The sequence below is a fragment of the Schistocerca piceifrons genome, chromosome 1 (genome assembly GCF_021461385.2).
Source record: "Schistocerca piceifrons isolate TAMUIC-IGC-003096 chromosome 1, iqSchPice1.1, whole genome shotgun sequence".
NCBI classification, from domain to species: Eukaryota; Metazoa; Arthropoda; class Insecta; order Orthoptera; family Acrididae; genus Schistocerca; species Schistocerca piceifrons.
In genome coordinates this window covers 936,763,096-936,785,475 of record NC_060138.1, presented here as the reverse complement: position 1 = coordinate 936,785,475, position 22,380 = coordinate 936,763,096, and positions in this window count along the sequence as shown.

The window sequence follows — 22,380 nt, the reverse complement described above, 5'->3', positions numbered from 1 at the left end:
TTGCTCCGGTGCTACTAATTCTGTTCGCAACACATTTCACAGACTGCATCCATATATGCCGCTTAATGCGCGTAGAAAAATATGTAGTTTACGTCACATAGTTCAGGAGTTGTGACGTCATAAACACTGAGATGCGTGAGAAACTGTCGTATCGTACAAGACTTTTAAATTAATTACTTCTTCACTATTAATTCTATTCTCAACGCATTCCGTACACTTTAGGCACCTACACTACTAGATGTAATTCCAAAATTATATCATTGTACAGCACGCAGTTGATAAACATCAAGCTGCGTTAAAATGTCATTGCAGGATGAAATTAGCCATAGGACAAGGTGAAATTTCAGTACACATTTGCGTGAAATATGTTAAATATGCACGAAATATACCTGGTATGTGCGAATACGAGCAAAGCTGTGGGCACCAAGCTCATCTTAAGCACGTGATACAATTTCAGTCAAATTCGGTACACATATTTGTTACAGTCTGGAAAAAAATACTTTAAGAGTGAGAACCCCCAGCCTCCCATTAGCATGAGTGTCATAACATGATGCTGTAAGAGTAAGAACCACCGGCCCCCTATCAGAGTGAGTCTCATAACAGGGCAGGGAAGGGTGGACGAGCAGATGGACAGACAAGAAGGGGGAAGAAGGAGAGGAAGGTACAGATAGGAAGAGGAAGGGATGGACAGTGAAAGGGGAGGGGGCAATCTACAGAGAGAGGGGAGAGGAGGAGAGGGACAGAGAGAGGGAAGAGAAAGAGATGGGAGAATGAGGTGGAATTACAGGGGCATGAGAAGATGGACAAAGGGCCAAAGGGCAGGTGGACAGAGGGGGAGGAGCAGAATAGATAAACAGAGAGTGAAGGGGTGTGGGAAGTGGAGGTTGTGGACAGTGAGAGGGAGTGGTGAATATGGACAGAGTAAGTGATGGGTTGAGGTGATTTATAAAGATAAGGTGGATGGATAGAGACAGGGATGAGCAGAGGTAGATACAGAAAAAAAGGAATGATTACAGAGAGGTAGTGGGCGAGGAGTATATATATATATATATATATATATATATATATATATATATATATATATATGTATATGTATATATACACTCCTGGAAATGGAAAAAAGAACACATTGACACCGGTGTGTCAGACCCACCATACTTGCTCCGGGCACTGCGAGAGGGCTGTACAAGCAATGATGACACGCACGGCACCAGGAACCGCGGTGTTGGCCGTCGAATGGCGCTAGCTGCGCAGCATTTGTGCTCCGCCGCCGTCAGTGTCAGCCAGTTTGCCGTGGCATACGGAGATACATCGCAGTCTTTAACACTGGTAGCATGCCGCAACAGCCTGGACGTGAACCGTATGTGCAGTTGACGGACTTTGAGCGAGGGCATATAGTGGGCATGCGGGAGGCCGGGTGGACGTACCGCCGAATTGCTAAACACGTGGGGCGTGAGGTGTCCACAGTACATCGATGTTGTCGCCAGTGGTCGGCGGAAGGTGCACGTGCCCGTCGACCTGGGACCGGACCGCAGCGACGCACGGATGCACGCCAAGACCGTAGGATCCTACGCAGTGCCGTAGGGGACCGCACCGCCACTTCCCAGCAAATTAGGGACACTGTTGCTCCTGGGGTATCGGCGAGGACCATTCGCAACCGTCTCCATGAAGCTGGGCTACGGTCCCGCTCACCGTTAGGCCGTCTTCCGCTCACGCCCCAACATCGTGCAGCCCGCCTCCAGTGGTGTCGCGACAGGCGTGAATGGAGGGACGAATGGAGACGTGTCGTCTTCAGCGATGAGAGTCGCTTCTGCCTTGGTGCCAATGATGGTCGTATGCGTGTTTGGCGCCGTGCAGGTGAGCGCGACATTCAGGACTGCATACGACCGAGGCAAACAGGGCCAACACCCGGCATCATGGTGTGGGGAGCGATCTCCTACACTGGCCGTACACCACTGGTGATCGTCGAGGGGACACTGAATAGTGCACGGTACATCCAAACCGTCATCGAACCCATCGTTGTACCATTCCTAGACCGGCAAGGGAACTTGCTGTTCCAACAGGACAATGCACGTCCGCGTGTATCCCGTGCCACCCAACGTGCTCTAGAAGGTGTAAGTCAACTACCCTGGCCAGCAAGATCTCCGGATCTGTCCCCCATTGAGCATGTTTAAGACTGGATGAAACGTCGTCTCACGCGGTCTGCACGTCCAGCACGAACGCTGGTCCAACTGAGGCGCCAGGTGGAAATGGCACGGCAAGCCGTTCCACAGGACTACATCCAGCATCTCTACGATCGTCTCCATGGGAGAATAGCAGCCTGCATTGCTGCGAAAGGTGGATATACACTGTACTAGTGCCGACATTGTGCATGCTCTGTTGTCTGTGTCTATGTGCCTGTGGTTCTGTCAGTGTGATCACGTGATGTATCTGACCCCAGGAATGTGTCAATAAAGTTTCCCCTTCCTGGGACAATGAATTCACGGTGTTCTTATTTCAATTTCCAGGAGTATATATATATATATATATATATATATATATATATATGTATATATATATATACACACTCCTGGAAATTGAAATAAGAACACCGTGAATTCATTGTCCCAGGAAGGGGAAACTTATTGACACATTCCTGGGGTCAGATACATCACGTGATCACACTGACAGAACCACTATATATATATATATATATATATATATATATATATATATATATATATAGTGGCTGAGGCAGCCTGTCGGTAACGTATCGGTACCATCAACGTCTGCGTCACCTTGTCGAAGGTCATTTGGCTGCTACCTTCAGCGTAGCAATAACAGGGCGGCACGTCATCGCTGTCAGCAGCAGCGGTATCAGCAACACGTACCAACACAGGCAAATCATGCAGCCACATGAGACTACTCTGTGGCAGCTAGTGCTTTCTGTGAATGGATCTCAGAGTCCTGCATTCATAATATCGGTTCTGGATTTCGAGAACCAGAGATCGTGCCTGTCAAGCAGCATTGGGAAGGGAGCTCCACGAAACATCAACAATCAACGCAAGACTTCTCTACTGTGAGCTATCGCACCCTCCCCTGAAGAATCCAGCAATTACCCTGCAAAGAAAGGCATCGTCAAACTATGGGTGAAGGATGACATGATATCGCAGGGCATGTCAGTTTCAGAGTGGCATAGTATTATACTGAAGCGCCATCCCGCTATGAAGGGAAGATGCTCTCGTAAGTAGTCAGCCACTTGCTCTACCTTGATAAGTACTCCCACGATTTTGATCCATTTAGTGGGGGTCCGGTTTTATACCTCCTCCACTAGATATTGCTGCTCAAATGACATGTATTAATGCCCAGAGTGAGGGATAAAGATTGCAACGCGTGCTCGCTTCTTGATTGCGAAAGAAATCCTTCAAAACATGCTCATCTCACAGATACACATGAAACAGTTAACCTCTGCAGACATCATAACTTCGAAGGCATCTCATTCCTTGTCACAGTCACAGATCTGCCAAAATTTGAGATGCAGTATCCTGATTACTCATTTCACCTTTACGGCCTGAATGTAGATGGAAAAATAAGTGAACCAGGAGATCTGAAGCACCTAGAATAGTTGTTATTCTCTAAGGCGAGAGGCCTCTGGATCAAAAACGTGTACTGCCTACTTTCCGCCCATATGTAGAAATGCCCAAAACGAATAAAGAGATCTAATAAAGAATGCTGCCCATCAGAAACGATGTTCTTTTGTTGTACATATTGACTTAAAATACCTGTTAGTCCTTGTGTCGCATTGTGAAAGTTATCCCAATGCGTCTCACACTACTTCACAGAATGACGTGTACCGTATGCGACAGTGTACCAAATTATTTGCTCATATGATGCCAGTCGCGACCTTTTTGACTCATATGTCGCGAATAACCTTGCGAAGTCTGGCACCCGTGGTCTAGGGGCAACATCTTTGATTAGTAATAGGAACGTCTTCAGTCCCGGATCTGAGTACCGCCCACTGTTTCCGTTTTGAATAAAAATCATCAGCAATGGCTGCTGAAGACTTCTGGCATAAGAGATGGTTCAGATGGCTCTGAGCACTATGGGACTTAACTTCCGAGGTCATCAGTCCCCTAGAACTTAGAACTACTTAAACCTAAGGACATCACACACATCCATGCCCGAGGCAGGATTCGAACCTGCGACCGTAGCAGTCGTGCGGTTCCGGACTGATGTGCCTAGAACCGCTCGGCAACCAAAGCCGGCTGGCATAAGAGGTCACCCTCATTCGGCCAGTGACCTTGTTAAGGAGGGCAGAGCAGTGGACGGAGTTTCGGGGCACTCTCTTTCCCTTCTGTGAGAAGCTGCCGCTCAAGGCAGAAGAATCCACAATGATCAATGACATGACGATGAGTAAGACAACGGAAACCACTGCACTGCATTAAGGACATGTGCAGGCTAGTATTTAAGTGCCATGATAGTCTTGGAGTAATCCCCCGTCCGGATCACCAGCAGGAGACTGCCAAGGGGGAGGTCTGACTCAGCATATACAAAAATCAAAACAACCTTCGGTGAAATTACGGGTGGTAACATTAAGAATGCAATGGAGTTTCCACCGATAAATGCAGAAGAGAGAGCGGACAAATGGAAAGAGAAAACCCATCTGACGACATGAAGAAAGAAGAAAAGGCAGTCTCAGAATTGGTTTAAAGAAGCTTTGGAAGATTTAATATCAAATGAAGTAGAAGGGGTAGACTACATTCCATAAGAATTTCTAAAATCATTGGGGAAGCAGCAAAAAAAAAAAAAAAAAGACTATTCACATTGTAGTATACAATACGTGAGTTTGGCGATGTGCCATTTGAGATAAAACTGCGAAGATAGCAAGGGCTGACAATTGAAAAGTGAGATAACTATCGGGCAATCAGCTTAACAGCGCATGCATCCAATTTGCTGATAAGAATAATACATAGAAAGAAAAAGAAAAGAAAGCTGAAGATGTGTTAGATGACGATGAAGTTAGATTTAGGAAAGGTAAAGTCACCAGAGGGTCAGTTCTGACATTGCGGTTGAGAGTAGAAGCAAGACTGAAGAGAAATCGAGAAACAAGCAAATGATTTACTGACCTGGAAAAAGTATTAGACAGTGCAAGGCGTTCCAAGTAAGCTACAAGGATAGACGGGTAATACACAACATGTACAAGAACCAAGGGATTATAGTGAGAGTTGAAGATCAAGATTAATGAGACGGATTAAAAACCGTGTAAGACACGCATGTGGTCTTTCGTTCCTGCTGTTCAGTCTGCACATCGATGACGCGATGACAGAAATATAAGAAAAGTTCGAGAGTAGAATTAAAACTGAAGATGAAAGGGGATCAGCGATAAGATTCACTGATGACACTTTTATCCTTAGTGAACGTGAACACGATCTACAGTATCTGCTGAATGGAGTAAAGAGTCTACTGAGTGAAGAATATGGAGTAAGGGTAAATCGAAAAGTCGACAGAATAACAATAGGAGAAACGAGAGCATCGAGGAACTTAACATCAGGATTGGTGATCACCAATTAGATGAAATTACGGATTTCTGCTACCAAAGCAGCAAAGTAACCCATGACGGACGGAGCAAAGAGGACGTACAAGACAGACTATCACGGGCAAAAAGTGCATTTCTTGTAAAGAGATGTCTCCTAATAGCAAACATCGCCCTCAATTTGAAGAAGAAATTTCTAAGAATGTACTTTTGAAACACAACATTGTATGGTAGTGGATAATGGACTGTAAGAAAACCAGAACAGAAGGGAATCGAGGCATTTGCGATATGGTGCTACAGGCGGTTGTTGAAAATTATGTGTACTGGTAAGAAACGTAATGAGGCAGTTTTCAACGGAATCGACGAGATGAGGGATGTACGGAAAACACTGACAAGAAGAAGCGACAGGATGACAGAGCATCTGTAAAGGCATGAAATAATTCCCACTGTAATAGCGGGAGCTGTAGAGGATAAAAACTGTAGAGGAAGCTAGAGATATGAATACAGCCAGCAAGTAACTGAGGACAGAGGGTGCAAGTGTTACACTGCGACGAAACGGTTGGCACAGGTGATGAATTCGTGGCGGACAGCATCGAACGTATCAGAACATTGACGAATCAGAAAAAAAACATAGAAAACTCGTGCGAAATGGTCGTTGTCTGAGATCGATGAACTTGCGTCGGATTTTGATGGTCTTTATACCAAAAACATCCCAGTGACCAACTGAAAGGTGAATGATACCATGTGGAAGCAGACAATTAAATGTTGGATTTGTGATCTGGCTTTGAATGGAAAATCAGAAATTCCAAGTAGAGATTACTGTCATCTAACGGCAAAGATCTCCAGTGAAGTTTACAGTGCATGCAACTTTAAGTGCAAACTACAACGACACATATCAATCTTTTTCCGGAATTTTAGCGGGTATAATGATCACTTTTTCGCCGAGTACGTGGGTCATTTCTGGATGGAGACTGAAAAAGTCAGTATCTAACCTGACAAAAGTCAGTTTATTCTCCAAGTGAATGACATCAAGAATATCACTCTGCTTCCTGGATTCCTCATGATTTATGCAGAAGAAAGCTGAGACAAAGCATCGATAGGATTCGCAAGTAACTCGGGCTTCATTTCCTGACAATGCATAGTTTCAGCATGCAACGAAGAAAGGGTTCTTTCAATGTAAGCACGTGGATTTTATGGGTGCACTATTTGAAACCACATTTGCGTTGTTAGATATAATAACATTCACCAGCAAACTCACACACACTGCCATAACTAATGTTGACTATAGGCACGTGATGAATGTTGGGCAGGAGTTCAGCATCTGTTATTTGAGGGATTATGCTAAATTATACATGGAGACAGAGGAGACTTGCTCGCAGTTGTTCTTGAAAAGTTCCGAAGTGTAAGCGTGTGCTCATACCATTTTGATCCTGCCGTCTGTTACCCGAGACCGGGGCTTTTGTGGAATGGAATGTTAAAAATAAAGTCTATCAACCTCGAACTGTTGATCTATGTTGATATGTTGCTTTTTATTCTAATGCTAAATTCATGGGGCACTTCCCCATTCCGTCCTTGGGTGGTGAATAACCTACGATTGAGTGAGGAGGAGTGAAAGCCATCTATCGTTTTGAGTTACATCCTTTTGCATCTTCTGCTTGATTGTGAACAAAATGTACGGATTAGCAATGGAACAAAGTCTGCCATCTGGATATTTCCCGTGGCTGTCCAAAGATAATATCACCAAACTGAAGGATAACATTCATTGTGTAGCTGCTGATACTGATAAGGGATATGTCCAGGTTACTGATCTGAAATATCCCTCTGAATTCCATGACAGTGACTTGTCAGTGTGACCAGAGGACAGTGACTTGCCACTGTGTCTAGAGCACCTAGTCCTACGTAACGCTCTTTTCCCAAGCTGACGACACTTCTGGAGAAAAAGCACAGGCCCTTTGTACGCTACATAAACCTCCAGCAATGTCTCCAGTTGGGGATGCGACTTTTTAGAATCACTAGCGGCATCTCCTTCAATCAGCGTCCTTGGTTGGTGGAGTACATTGATGCAAACACCCAACACAGGGCTTTTGCTACGTGTGATTTTGGAAAAGTTTTTTGTAAATTGATAAATAATTCAGTTCTCTGCAGAACTATGGAGAACATATTCATTTAGTTTACCATTAGGATGGGCGTTATGGTTCAAGCGCTTAGGTGAGCAGGTCAAATTTTATGCGGACCACCATCTTCAATCAAGGAGTAGTCGCTGTGGAGATATCTATGGATTCAGTGGAGTATGCAAAAGTAGAGTTTGTTAATATCATGTTACTTTGTATGGATGTAGACAGTTTCATATACTGAGTAAAAGGAGATCCATATTATGTAATTGGGTGCCACCCCAAGGATATGGGCAATTTTGGATGTGCGACCGATAACCGTTACGGCATTACAGCTCAGAGAAAGGCAGTTATCGGCCTGATGAAGGACGAGGCGAAGGGCAGGTGTCACCCAGAGTGGGGCTAAGGCTGAGCATCGAACGGCCTCACGCACATGCATGATGAAAGACTATAAGGAATCTCTGTTTGTTGATGATGAGTCTCTTCATATAGTGCAGTAACTAGTGTTTCAGCATGGGGCCATGGGGTGCATGCTGCACTGCAACTGAATGTCATCTATCGTGTCATGCTTCATCTATACAGATGCAGTTGGGACCCTTCAGACCTCACATTATCTTCTTGAGTGTGTTTGTGTGTGTGTGTGTGTGTGTGTGTGTGTGTGTGTGTGCGCGCGTGTGGTTCTTCACATGGTGCTGCTGCTAATAGCTTTACACCATAGATTTTGCAAATAAAAAATCATCTTCATGTAATGTATCTTTTTGATGTAAGTATAGTATAGTACATCAGCTGCAGGTAAGTAAATAAAATCATTCCTCAGTTATGCAGGCTCTTTTTGAAATGAAAAATGTATTGTTACTGGTGTAATGTACTGTATTTCAAGTGCTGTAAATATTGTACAGTTGATCAGCTGCTTACATATAATTAAAAACAATCTGCATCTATGAAGTCTCTTTTTTTAAAAAAATTGTTGTTTCTGATAATAAGCCATGTGTTAATTTGCAATCTCTCTCTTATTTAATCCTTTCACCATTACAACTATCACACGTCGCAGTAAATAATAACAACTTTATTGAACATTCTTTACTTACATACAATCATGCAGCTATGCAGATGTCTCTAAACAAATGTTTTCATATGCTTTGAATTCAACCTGACTCACAGTCGAGCTTACAGGTGCGAAAATATGCACAGACATTCCTTCAGCAACTTCAGTTTCCACTGATTTTACACTTACAGATTCAATATGCATACACTTTTCTACAGGGGGAATAAGACATTGATGCATTTCTTCACATGATCAACATTTACAGGGTAATTGAACAAATATTCAACGAACTCACGGTACACCCTCTCATATATGGACACCAACATTAAAATCTGTATGTGGCAATTGATAATACACAATGTAGTTCTTTCAGCTTAACAATTCTTGGATGTTTTAGATATATATTTGTGTCCCACGAGGTTAATTCTAGCACTGCCGCACAATACATATCTACTACAGACACTTTACTACCAAACGTCTGATTGCCAATATAGGTATGTAATGTTTCATACACATACGTCATCCTGCTGTCTATATATTTCATCGTACTGCTTAGTTAGTCCCTCTCATACCATGAATATTGCACTTTAGGACCAGCAGACTACTTATCCTGGAGCTCTTAGAATTTTCTAGCTCTGTTGCTACTTCAAAGCCATTGCTAGGTGCTAAATTCATATTTACATATTTAGAAACACTAAGAGATGTATTGTACATGTTACCTCATAGCTGTACTCTTGTGGGTCTTGGCTGCAGTGGTTGTGCTATCACATTGCGAGATGACACATGGCCTAAAATTTCAGGAAGACATCCTGTGTGTTGTTACTATGGAGACATCTGAGTGTCCTCTTTCAACACTGTAACAAGTGCTTTTTGCCACTGCTCTGCTCATGCTACAGCATAGTCAAACAATGCTAGACATCCTGTTAATTGAAGCTGATTTTGTGCAGTTGTAGAAATTATAGCAAAAGAACTAAGTATAATTAACTGCATACAGGTAATAGCAGTAATAATAATAATCATAATAATGATAATAATAATAAGAGATGGATCGACATAGTACATACTGACAGTTTCCCTTCCTAGTTGCTAACTGCTGCTGCTGCTGCTGTCAGCGCTTCATTCTGTATGAAAATGATGACGTGCACACGATTACAGTATTGTAAAAGAAAACATGCTCAAGGGGTAGGGAGCCGAGCTCGCACACCATTAACTACAGAGTGGGGACACTTGAGGTAAGGGTGCTTCTTGCAAATTGATCTTTGTGTGTGGTTCTCACAATGATAAGGAAATAATGATGCTTCTGTTAGGGAAATGTAACAAGTGCAGTTGTTTCAGGTCTACTGTGATGCCATAGTGAAGGATGCTGTGTCAGCGTTTTCCACCAAAACTTTGTTTTTCCTACTAGTTAACGTTACCGGTACGTAATGTGATAATGATGTTGCCACATGCAATAGGTCATGGGTCCAGAGAACGGTTTCACACGCTGAGAGTTGCATGTACTCCACACTGATCACACGAATCTTGAGGCACAGCCGAGACTATGCCCAGAACAGAGACTGAATATTGTATACATTATTAGACTATAATAATAACCGAATCCTTGTGAAACTTTATGAAACTTTTCGACCATTATCCTCATCAGAGGATGAATTTCATCTTTACATCTAAAATAACTTATGATGCACAATAAATTATCTAAGACACAGAATTTATAAGTCCTTTGGTAGATAACTGATTGACATGTTAATATTCCCTGTTTAAAGTCGCTGAAAAATGTTAACTGTACACTTGTTCTTTAAATAAGTTAGTAAACAGCGTTGAGACGAAAAGACTGAAAATTTACCGAATAATTTCAATTTATCTATTGAACAATATTATTTTCACGTGTTGTCTGGGTGAAAGAGGAAAGCAATGAGGAATGTATATACTGGGGGGGGGGGGGGGGGAGGAGGAGCGCGGAGGGAGCGGGGGAGATCGCCGCCAGATAATTAGTTCTATATACATTTACTTATTATTTACCTTGGTTCTTAAGACGGTTAAAGATTGATTAACTCGAAACCATTCCATTTTGGGAATGTGTTGTTTAGTAATTTCACTCAAATTTATTTCGGAAATGAGATTGGACCAAAGGCAGTGAGTCCGAGGTTATGTGAATCGAAATATGGAGAAGGTATATTTCGCTCGCTTTGGTTACTGCGCGAGGAATTTTATGCGTGAGTCGATAGGAATGCCTGCACAGCACGTCTGATCAGTGGCTACTTCTCCTGGAGATCTTAGAATTTTCGTTAACATAATGAAATAAAGATTTTTTTAAGAGTGTAGCTAATTTGTATATGTTTATTATCAGTCATGGACGACGTCTTCGAAAATTTCCGATTTTTTTTTCTTCGGATTCATACTTCGTTCCGGAGGCGTGGCGTGCTGTACAGACAAATACGTGAATTTTCAGAGTCCACTAGGCGATGATACTCATAATATTTGTGTGGGCATACATAAGTGTTAAACACTGTGAGTTTTATAAGGTGATTATTAGTTCATGAAAAGGGTTGTTCTTCCAGTAACAGGTCTCAGTTTAAACTGGTTACTGGAGGGAAGGAACGTGTACAAGCTGTACATGTGTTCGTATTCTGATTTGTGGAACACTGTACTACGATGGATTTGGTAGCAACTGTGAACTCGAAGTGACAGTATGTAACATGTATTTCTGGACTTAAGTACCCGCAACCTGACATGATAAAATAACCGTACTTTAACAGTATAATACAGTTAAATAACTATGTACACTCTCTTGATGCCTGTAGTGCAGCTAATTCTCTACAGTATTACTCAGCTGAGGAAAATTATATTTTGCTTCATTGCAGACCGTACTTCTAAAGAACACGCTAAGGAGAGTAGTTTCGACGGTTCAAAGAAACTGAGAAGAAATTTGTTCCCACGAAAGCTGATAGTGTCGTGAGATGTGGAAACTGTAACAGGGGTGAGAGAAGAAGACGGTGGTACTACAAAACATGGTCGGGTGGAGGATTCCGTCAACGGGAGAGGAATCTGAGAATAATCGCTGTAGTAGGTCACAACCGGATTTAGCGAACACTTCCGTAAATGATCAAGGTTTAAAGAAAGGAAGGATCATAATGGAAGGGAAGAGATTGGATGTCAACAGGATACGTTGCTTGGAATAAGGAATGATGAGAACGTTGATACATCACATTTGATGGAAGTCATGAAAGTAATTGTCACAAAACGAACTGAAGATCGTCGTAGAAAAATAGATAGTAGTTTCCCTATTATACTAAGTGAAGGATGGAGCACTTAAGTAACTGAACAAGGATTTTGTATCACATAGAATTGTCGAGAAGAGATAATCCAAAGCGTACTCGGAATGAGGAACAATTTTGGTAGAAAGAAGCACATTATGCAAAAGTATGTCAGGCTTTGACAAAGCACTGATTGTTCTGGAGTCCAACAAATCACCACGAGTCAATGACATAGCTGCAGGATATCTAGAACCCATAAAAGGACATCCTTACGCATCCGTTTAATAATCAAGTGAGACATAATTCAGATAAGGAATGAAAGGGCTCGGTCAGTACATGAAAATCTTAAAGGTAACAAACAGCGTAGCCCTTATGGCAGTATTGCCCATCTGGCCGACGTGGGAGTAATGTAGATAGTATTATAGAGTGAGAGAAAGAAGGTCAGGGGCTCGTTTAACAACATAACTCAATAACATGCAGTAGCAGGTGAGAAAAGAAAGTTTTTGTACAAGGTGGTCAGCAACATTCTGAAAAGCTTGTAAGGATATTTGAATGGGAAGTTGTGCCGAGAAATAATTGTTAAGGAGAAAATTCGATACGTTGCGCCGTTTCCGCTTTACTTAGCATTGAAGTTAGACAATCGGCTTGTCTCACACACATATTAAAGAAGACTATCAGAGGAAAGACTGCCAGAGACAGTGTCACTAAATTCGTATTTCGTTTGGTTTTCTCGAACCGAACAATTGTAGCTTTTGTTCACCTACCATAAATTTATCTCTTCCGAAAAAGGCATGTATTTATCTGACAATGAGCATTTGAAGAAGTGGTAATACACAGATCGACAACGTCTGTGCATTACTGTATTTTTAATTTGTGCTGGTCCTTGAAGGTGCACGCTGTGACCTAATTTGCTAACTCCAATGCCAAATACCTCAGAAACAGCATAACGTATCGAATTTTTTCTCTTAATAATTACTACCCAGCACAAACTCCACTGCAACACCCGTAAATACTTTTCAGATTGTTTCTGACCGCACTGTATAAGAAACATTAACCGAGAATTCAAAGCAGATTGGTGTGGACATCAATGAAATATGTCTGTTAGTAACAAATATTTATATAAATCTGAGGACGACGCTAGTGAAAGTAGTTATCTGAAGTTCGTGAGTAAAATGTGGTGAAGTATTACAGTAAGCTGGCACATAAATTAGCAAATAAACAGAAATTAGAAGACGTTAAATACTTATGACAAGGAGAGACAATGATGTCGTAGATCCATTCTGATAGGCAGAAGAAATTGTCGTTAAAAGGCGTTGTATGAATGGAAATATACACTGAAGAGCCAAAGAAACTGATATACCGGTGTAATATCGTGTAGGGCCCCGGCGACCACGCAGAAGTGCCCACTCAAGACGTGGCATGGACTCGACTAATGTCTCAAGTAGTGCGGCAGGGCTATCTATCAATCAGTAAGAGTACGCGGGAGTGGAGATCTCTTCTGAACAGCACCTTCCAAGATATCCCAGATATGGTCAATAATGCTCATGTTTAGGGAGTTTGGTGACCAGCGGAAGTGCTTAATCTCAGAGGAGTGTTTCTGCAGCTACTCTGTAACAATTTTGGACGTGTGGGGTGTCGCATTGTCCTACTGAAGCTGGGCATGTCCATCGGGATGCACACGGCACAATAAATGGATACAGGTGATCAGACAGAATGCGTACGTACGTGTCACCGGTCAGAGTCGTATCTAGACGAATCAGGGGTCGCATAACACTACAACTACACACTCCACACGCCATTACAAAGCCTCCAGCAGCAGTCTGCCGAAGGGCTGCACTTCTGTCTCGTTGAATGGTTCATTCTCTGCAGTCATCGCTGGTCACTTTCTTGCAGGATGTTTTTCCGGCCGCAGCGATGTCGGCGATTTGATGTTTTATCGGATTCCTCATATTCATAGTACACTCATGAAATTGTCGTACGGAAAAATCCCCAATTCAGGGCTAGCTCGGAGATGATATGTCCCACCACTCGTGTGCCGACTATAGCACCACTTTCAAACTCACTTAAATCTTGATGATCTGCCATTGTTGCAGAGGTAACCAACTTAACAACTGCGCCGGACACTTGTTGTCTTACTTAGGCGTTGCCCACCGCAGCGACGTAATCTGCCTATTTACATATACCTGTATTTGAGTACATATTCCTGTACCAGTTTCTTCGGCGCTTCAGTGTAATATGTGCAGACTAATATTCACAAAATAGATTATAGAAGATCTTATATGTAGGTGGTGGACAGAGGTAAATTGATTAGCAGAAGATAGAGAGAGCGGGTTAGGTGAAGGGCGTCATTGGATTCGAAACGCTGATGAGTTGAAACGTTATCTGATAACCATATATAAATTGTATCACTGATGTATCATAATTTGTAACGACTATTTTCTGCTAGGGTGAGAAGACATGACGAAAATAGGGCAAGACGTGAGCAGTGCTGTTTGCTTCACTTAGGTGACTTTTTAACCTCCTTTTATTGTTATAGTTACTAATTGTAGTGCCATCATAATTGAGGCTCGCATAAGGCACCAAAGTAAACGGAAATTCAATTGTAATTGATTCAGAGTAAGACAGGAAAAATTATTATGTACGTTTTAAAATTCACACATCTATAAGCACATTTTTATTATCACTGCGTGCTGGTTGTTAAAATCATCTGACGATCGTTCCGCTGTTTGAAAAATATGCGAGTATTAACGTTTAATATGACGTAGTAAGAGAAGCCTTTGTGTTTTCGTCTACTTGAGTAGTACAGATACAACTTCTCACGCCAGTGCACTTTATTAACACCAATCTGTAATTATTAATTTGTAAGGCTGAATTTTTCGAATCTGTATACGTTCTATAAAGAACATCATTTAAATCTGTGCGCTACATACCTCTCGAGTTTCTCTACAGTTTTTATCCTTCTGGTCTCCCTCGGATGACTGTTCATTTACACTTGCACGTACGACAACGTTGCTTGTTCTTCATAAGAGAGTTTTGCGGAGAATTACTTCCTCGTCAGTGAATTTAACTAACTTTTCTTCCCGCGCTCCATTTTTGTTCATTTAATATTTAATATCTCTCTGTAGCACAGCTTCCACCCCTTTCTTCCGCAATATACCCGTAGTCCTTTTTGAAGACAGTGGCTTGTTGAAAAACCTGCACATGTACACTATGGAAACAGCGAACATTCAATAATAGTAGGTCCAAAAATGCGATGCGTGAATCTTAATATTTACTAATTTCATTAATTATATTTTAATACTGATGCATGAGTTAAATATAATATAACCAGAGTGTTGGTGGACTCTGTATAACCATAAAAATAGCACAAATCAATGGACAATTCACAGAGTTACTTACGAACTGCAATTTACTATGTATAAAAGGACTTTAAACAAAAACTGAACTTTGAAGAGAAGTATTTCTTTGTCAGTTACGCCTTTAACTCAGAAAATCAAAAAGCTTAAGTTGAACACGCTTGTTCTCTGCGGTTTTAATGAAATACATGATATTCGTATACCCTTTTGCAAATATATTTGTTTTAACTCTCATGAATCTATATTTATGTTGACATATTCGCTTTTTTGTATTTTCATACTCGTTTTTCACTTTATGAAATGCAAGTACAGTTTTTTGAAATCTTATCAGCAAGGAAGTAAAATTAATTAACACTCTTAGAACATTGCCTCACCAGCTTTATTTAAAAAGTTTCCTGCAATTCGTTTTGTTTTAGGCACCACTATACGTACTTTTCCGACGCATTGCCTCCAACATAAGTAGCTCGACTGGAAGATAATTATTACTACTACACGAACGAGTCATGTAGCATGTGGCTAAAATTACGTTTGTTAAGAGCTACCTTTGCTTGCTTGGTTTTGTAAGCTTACTCTTTAACATGATGAAACAGTAATTACCTTCCATCTGCAGACGACTAAGTTCAATTTGTGGTGGAACATTGACCGGAGTCACATGACAAGAAAGAGTGCAAACGATTGATTGAATCACAGCTACATTAACACAGCGCACATATATTAACATTTTCACAGTTTTAACAGGTTTACAATAATTTTTCTTAAAATTCACACACAATATAAACAATTACCAAATTGATAAAACTGATACATGATAATCAGTCAGTATAGAATTCTAGAAGGAAGAAAACTTGGAAAATTATACTTGAATTACTTTATGGAACATTACCATTTTCACCAGGTTACGCGCTTGTTCTCCACATGTTTTGGACGTCCGATATACAGAAATTCAAAAACAATACATAACACTACGTTCCAAACAATTACGAAAAATTTTACTCTCAGCTGAAACACTATAAGTTATACAGAGGACTTCAGGCTTTACTTTACTCACAGATAAACATTCCAAATGGCTTGGTGTAGCATCCACTAGTGAAAATAGAATAGAAGCAATATTGGAGACCGTTCCTTTCCGTATTGAAGAGTTTGCTTAGGTTCGAGGTTCTGCGCCTTTACACGCAGTATTTATTATAATCAAGCTCAGTTTTCCTTCTTTGCAAATAGAATATAATATCTCATAGAGCATCTTAAACAGGCCAGCGTTAGAAATAAGATTCACTGACGCATAGGATCCTGCACAAGCATCTTATGAGCTAAGAAGTAAACAATCATTTGCAGTGCACATTTTAATGAAATCTCTCTTTAATATTACACACAGAAAATGTTTAATCTCTACAGCTCACGTAGCACATGAAATATACACCAACGGTTTCATGAGCAAATAACAGTACGCCATAATAACAGAAAATTGATAATTACCGACACGACCATCTGTACACAATACCTAAACGTACTGAACGTCCGACTCAGTGACGACACACGGTTTCTATGCGTCCGTCTGCAGGTCCTAAATAAAAGGGTGAATCATCCGCCATGATTTCGCAACTCTGAGAATTCGGCAATGTTTACCTTTTGGATGGTAAACCTACTGCACAAATTTTTAAAATGTCTACTATAAAATATTTAACATCGCATGCATGATCTGTACCGAACAGTTAGTAATGTATACAGAGGTTTTTAGAATGCCGTTTTCACATAACATAGAAATTGAAACGTAATATTACACGGATACAGAAAAGTAGGCTGCAACTTGGGAGGTACTTGTAAATATCAAATGTAATGAGTTAATAGCTCTGTACCAATGATTTCAAATATTGGTGTTATTCAGCAACAACTTGTACCTATTCATTAGCTTTTGTCCGTATCAAGGCACCTCCTAAGGGGCATTAATGTTTTAAACATGAGTAGGTACTTTAAGAAGCGCAGCATTTTTATTGTACTTGGGGAAAAGCATAGTTTCATGTTACACTGGAAAAAACTTCTAGTAACCATTTTATTAACCGCTTTTTATATTTCGTCACAGGTTATTACAACTGGGTGAAGAAGTGATAGAGATCTATCATAAAATAGTTTTGTAACTCTGTTTTCTATCTAACATAAGCAATTAATGGGCTTCTGGAACAATTGCTTTTAAAATGAACACGTCTACTGTATCATAAAAACACTCAAGTCTGTCTCACGCTTAACATCAAGACAGTTAGTTTATATACAACAGCTTAGATTCTGCATGCACAGAATTGTGCCTATAATTTAGGTTTGTTAGCCATTCAGAATGTGATTCCCTGGCTTCTGTCGATTGGGTAGCCCGCAGAGTTAGTGCCTTTGCAGAACTAGCACCTGAAGCATTGTGGCAAAGAAAACCATTTTTAAAGTCCTTTGTAGTAAACACGAATAAAGCATTTTTGCAATGGTTTGTGCAGTTCATCGCTGAGTAGACAGCCATCAATACATTTAGTTAGAAATCTCCACTCGCAACGTGATTCATAAGCAAACAGGTATGAATGTCTTATTGTTCGGGGAAAATAATGGCGGATACGTCAGCTGAGGTTATAGGAGTCTTACGTTCGTCTTAATTCCATAAATTCCAAGCATACACATTGACAGTCCGCCGCGAGACAGACCACCGTTCATTCCGCTTGGGCAAAACCTAGCAAACACACTGCCTATCACTGTCTGGCGTTATGTCACCCCCAGCGAAAACTTCTTGCTTACTCGCAGCACAGACCTGCTGGCCCCACCGTCACCCCCTTTCCGCGCTGCGCTCACGCAGATAAATCCTTCATTTTGTCATAGAAGCCACAAGCGGTATCGATAGGGAGTATGGCCAACCTAGAATAATAGTTCGGGTATTGCCAATATGAACCATGGTGCCGAATACGGCAGTGTGTCAACAGGAAACAATTTCCACAGAAAACTGTTGTATTTGTTTCCTGAGGCAATTTGTTACAAGCATGGAAAAAGTGAGGCGGGAGATGCACTGTTTGTTACGTTATTTACGTCTAAAGTGATTACCATTAACCTTTGATTGCTCAGAAATTAGCCTTTTGGTACTAACAGTGAATGCGTTAAAACATATGAGTCGTTATAGGTTATCAGAAGATAGAATCAATCTACACATGGCTTAAAACGATCCAAGAAGACAATTCCCACTGGAGTCGTTATACACCAACCAAGGCGACCAGCAGCATCACTGAGACATTAACCGCAGTCTGGAAGGACCTCTCTCCCCCCATTGTCGAATTATGCCCGGTACCGGTAGATCTCTTCCTTTTAACACGAAGTTTGGAACGATGTTCCCACAAGCAACCAACATTTGCGTGAGATTTTTCAATGACGAACCCTCTGCGTTCCATTTCTTTACAAACTCTAGATGACGTTAGGTCTATGCCCGCATCTCGTGGTCATGCGGTAGCGTTCTCCCTTTCCCACGCCCGGGTTCCCGGGTTCGATTCCCGGCGGGGTCAGGGATTTTCTCTGCCTCGTGATGGCTGGGTGTTGTGTGCTGCCCTTAGGTTAGTTAGGTTTAAGTAGTTCTAAGTTCTAGGGGACTGATGACCATAGATGTTAAGTCCCATAGTGCTCAGAGCCATTTTTTGAACGTTACGTCTACCTACGTTGTGTGGTTGCGCTAACACAATAATCGTTTGCATATCCAAGAATGATAAAAATGTCAAGGGGTTCCTCCTGTATGGTGTCGGAGTTCCCTGACCCCGGGTTCGATTCCCGGCGGGGTCAGGGATTTTCTCTGCCTCGTGATGGCTGGGCGTTGTGTTGTCCTTAGGATAGTTAGGTTTAAGTAGTTCTAAGTTCTAGGGGACTGATGACCATAGATGTTTAGTCCCATAGTGCTCAGAGCCATTTTTTGAACGTTACGTCTACCTACGTTGTGTGGTTGCGCTAAAACAATAATCGTTTGCATATCCAAGCATGATAAAAATGTCAAGGGGTTCCTCCTGTATGGTGTCGGAGTTCCTTCTGCTTGATTTAGTGCAGCAATACGACGTGGTATGGACTCCACAGATCATTGGAAGTACCGTGCACAGCTATTGAGCCATGCCGCTCCTGTAGCAGCCCACAATTGCGAAAGTGTTGACGGTGCACGATTTTGTGCACGAACTGACCTCGATTATGTCCCATAAATGTTTGATGGAATTCATGTCTGGTGATCTGGGTGGAAAATTCATTCGTTCGAATTGTCCAGAATGTTCTTCAAAACAATCACGAACTACTGTGGCCCGGTGACAAGGCGCAATGTCATCCATAAGAATTTCATCCGTGTTTGGCAACATGAAGTGCATGAGTGGCTGCAAATGGTCTCCAAGTAGCCGAACTTAATCGTTTCCAGTCACTGATCGGTTCATTTGGACCAGCGCATCCAGTCATTTCCATACAAACACAGCGGAAACCGTTACAGAGCCACCATAAGCTTGCTCAGGCCCTTGTTAGCAACTTGGAACCATGGCTTCGTGGGGTCTGTGCCACACTCGAACCCTACCATCAGCTTTCACAAATTGAAATCGGGTCTCACCTGACCAGGCCACGGTCGTCCACTTGTGTAAGGTCCGACCGATGTCATGAGCCCAAGAGAGGCGCTGCTGGGGATGTTGTGCTCTTAGCAAGGGCAATCACGTTGATCATCTGCTGCCGTAGCCCATTAACGCCAAATTTCGCCACACAATCCTAACAAACGCAAACGTCGCATGTACCATATTGATTTCTGTGGCTATTTCATGCGGTATTGTTTGTCTGCTGTTGGCCGTTAGGTGATGGCAGTCGGCCACTGCGTTGTCCGTGGTGAGAGTTAATGCCGTAATACGGTGATCTCGGCACACTCTTGACATTATAGATGTAGGAATATTGAACTCCTTAACAATTCCCGAAATGTTATGTCCCATGCGTCGAGCTCCAACTGCCCTTCTGCGTTCAAAGTCTGTTAATTGCCGTCATGCGGCCACAATCACGTCAGACACCTTTTAACATAAATCACCTGAGCGCAAAGGTCAGCTCTATCAATGCACTGATTTTCTATACCTTCTGTACACGATACTACCGCCATCTGTAATTGTGCATATTGCTATCCTATGATTTTCGTCACCTCGGTGTACTTTATGCCAGTTTCTCGTTTCTAGGCTTTCACAGGCAGATATCGTAGCTGCTGCTGAGTGTCCGGTTTGGATGGTCATGGTCCAGGGAAGTTTTCCGTTCCTAACATTTCGTTCAGAGCTGCAGTGCACACCCTGAGAAGTGCTCCTGGTTCTGCTGTGACAGCAAGACTCACCAGCAGTTAATTTCCAATCTGTTGCTTAATGGTCATCAGTACAGTAATCTTCTCTGAGTAATTAGTTTTAAGTGAAAGTCCGAATATGTTTTTCTGTTTTCAGTTGAAATAGACGTTCACATACAGGAATGTGTTCAAGTGTGAACAATTAAGAGCAGTAATATCAACCACAATCTATGATAGAATGATAAGTGTCGATATTCTTGCACAATATGTTTTAATTTTGTAAATAGACATGATGTTTATCGTTCCGACACTGACAATGTTGAGTGTTTATGGAAAAAGTTCAAGGCAATCGTAAAATGCGTTTTAGACAGGTACGTGCCGAGTAAAACTGTGAGGGACGGGAAAAACCCGCCGTGGTACAACAACAAAGTTAGGAAACTACTGCGAAAGCAAAGAGAGCTCCACTCCAAGTTTAAACGCAGCCAAAACCTCTCAGACAAACAGAAGCTAAACGATGTCAAAGTCAGCGTAAGGAGGGCTATGCGTGAAGCGTTCATTGAATTCGAAAGTAAAATTCTATGTACCGACTTGACAGAAAATCCTAGGAAGTTCTGGTCTTACGTTAAATCAGTAAGTGGCTCGAAACAGCATATCCAGACACTACGGGATGATGATGGCATTGAAACAGAGGATGACACGCGTAAAGCTGAAATACTAAACACCTTTTTCCAAAGCTGTTTCACAGAGGAAGACCGCACTGCAGTTCCTTCTCTAAATCCTCGCACAAACGAAAAAATGGCTGACATCGAAATAAGTGTCCAAGGAATAGAAAAGCAACTGGAATCACTCAATAGAGGAAAGTCCACTGGACCTGACGGGATACCAATTCGATTCTACACAGAGTACGCGAAAGAACTTGCCCCACTTCTAACAGCCGTGTACCGCAGGTCTCTAGAGGAACGGAGGGTTCCAAATGATTGGAAAAGAGCACAGATAGTCCCAGTCTTCAAGAAGGGTCGTCGAGCAGATGCGCAAAGCTATAGACCTATATCTCTGACGTCGATCTGTTGTAGAATTTTAGAACATGTTTTTTGCTCGCGTATCATGTCATTTTTGGAAACCCAGAATCTACTATGTAGGAATCAACATGGATTCCGGAAACAGCGATCGTGTGAGAACCAACTCGCTTTATTTGTTCATGAAACCCAGAAAATATTAGATACAGGCTCCCAGGTAGATGCTATTTTTCTTGACTTCCGGAAGGCGTTAGATACAGTTCCGCACTGTCGCCTGATAAACAAAGTAAGAGCCTACGGAATATCAGACCAGCTGTGTGGCTGGATTGAAGAGTTTTTAGCAAACAGAACACAGCATGTTGTTATCAATGGAGAGACGTCTACAGACGTTAAAGTAAACTCTGGCGTGCCACAGGGGAGTGTTATGGGACCATTACTTTTCACAATATATATAAATGACCTAGTAGATAGTGTCGGAAGTTCCATGCGTCTTTTCGCGGATGATGCTGTAGTATACAGAGAAGTTGCAGCATTAGAAAATTGTAGCGAAATGCAGGAAGATCTGCAGCGGATAGGCACTTGGTGCAGGGAGTGGCAACTGACCCTTAATATAGACAAATGTAATATATTGCGAATACATAGAAGGAAGGATCCTTTATTGTATGATTATATGATAGCGGAACAAACACTGGTAGCAGTTACTTCTGTAAAATATCTGGGAGTATGCGTGCGGAACGATTTGAAGTGGAATGATCATATAAAATTAATTGTTGGTAAGGCGGGTACCAGGTTGAGATTCATTGGGAGA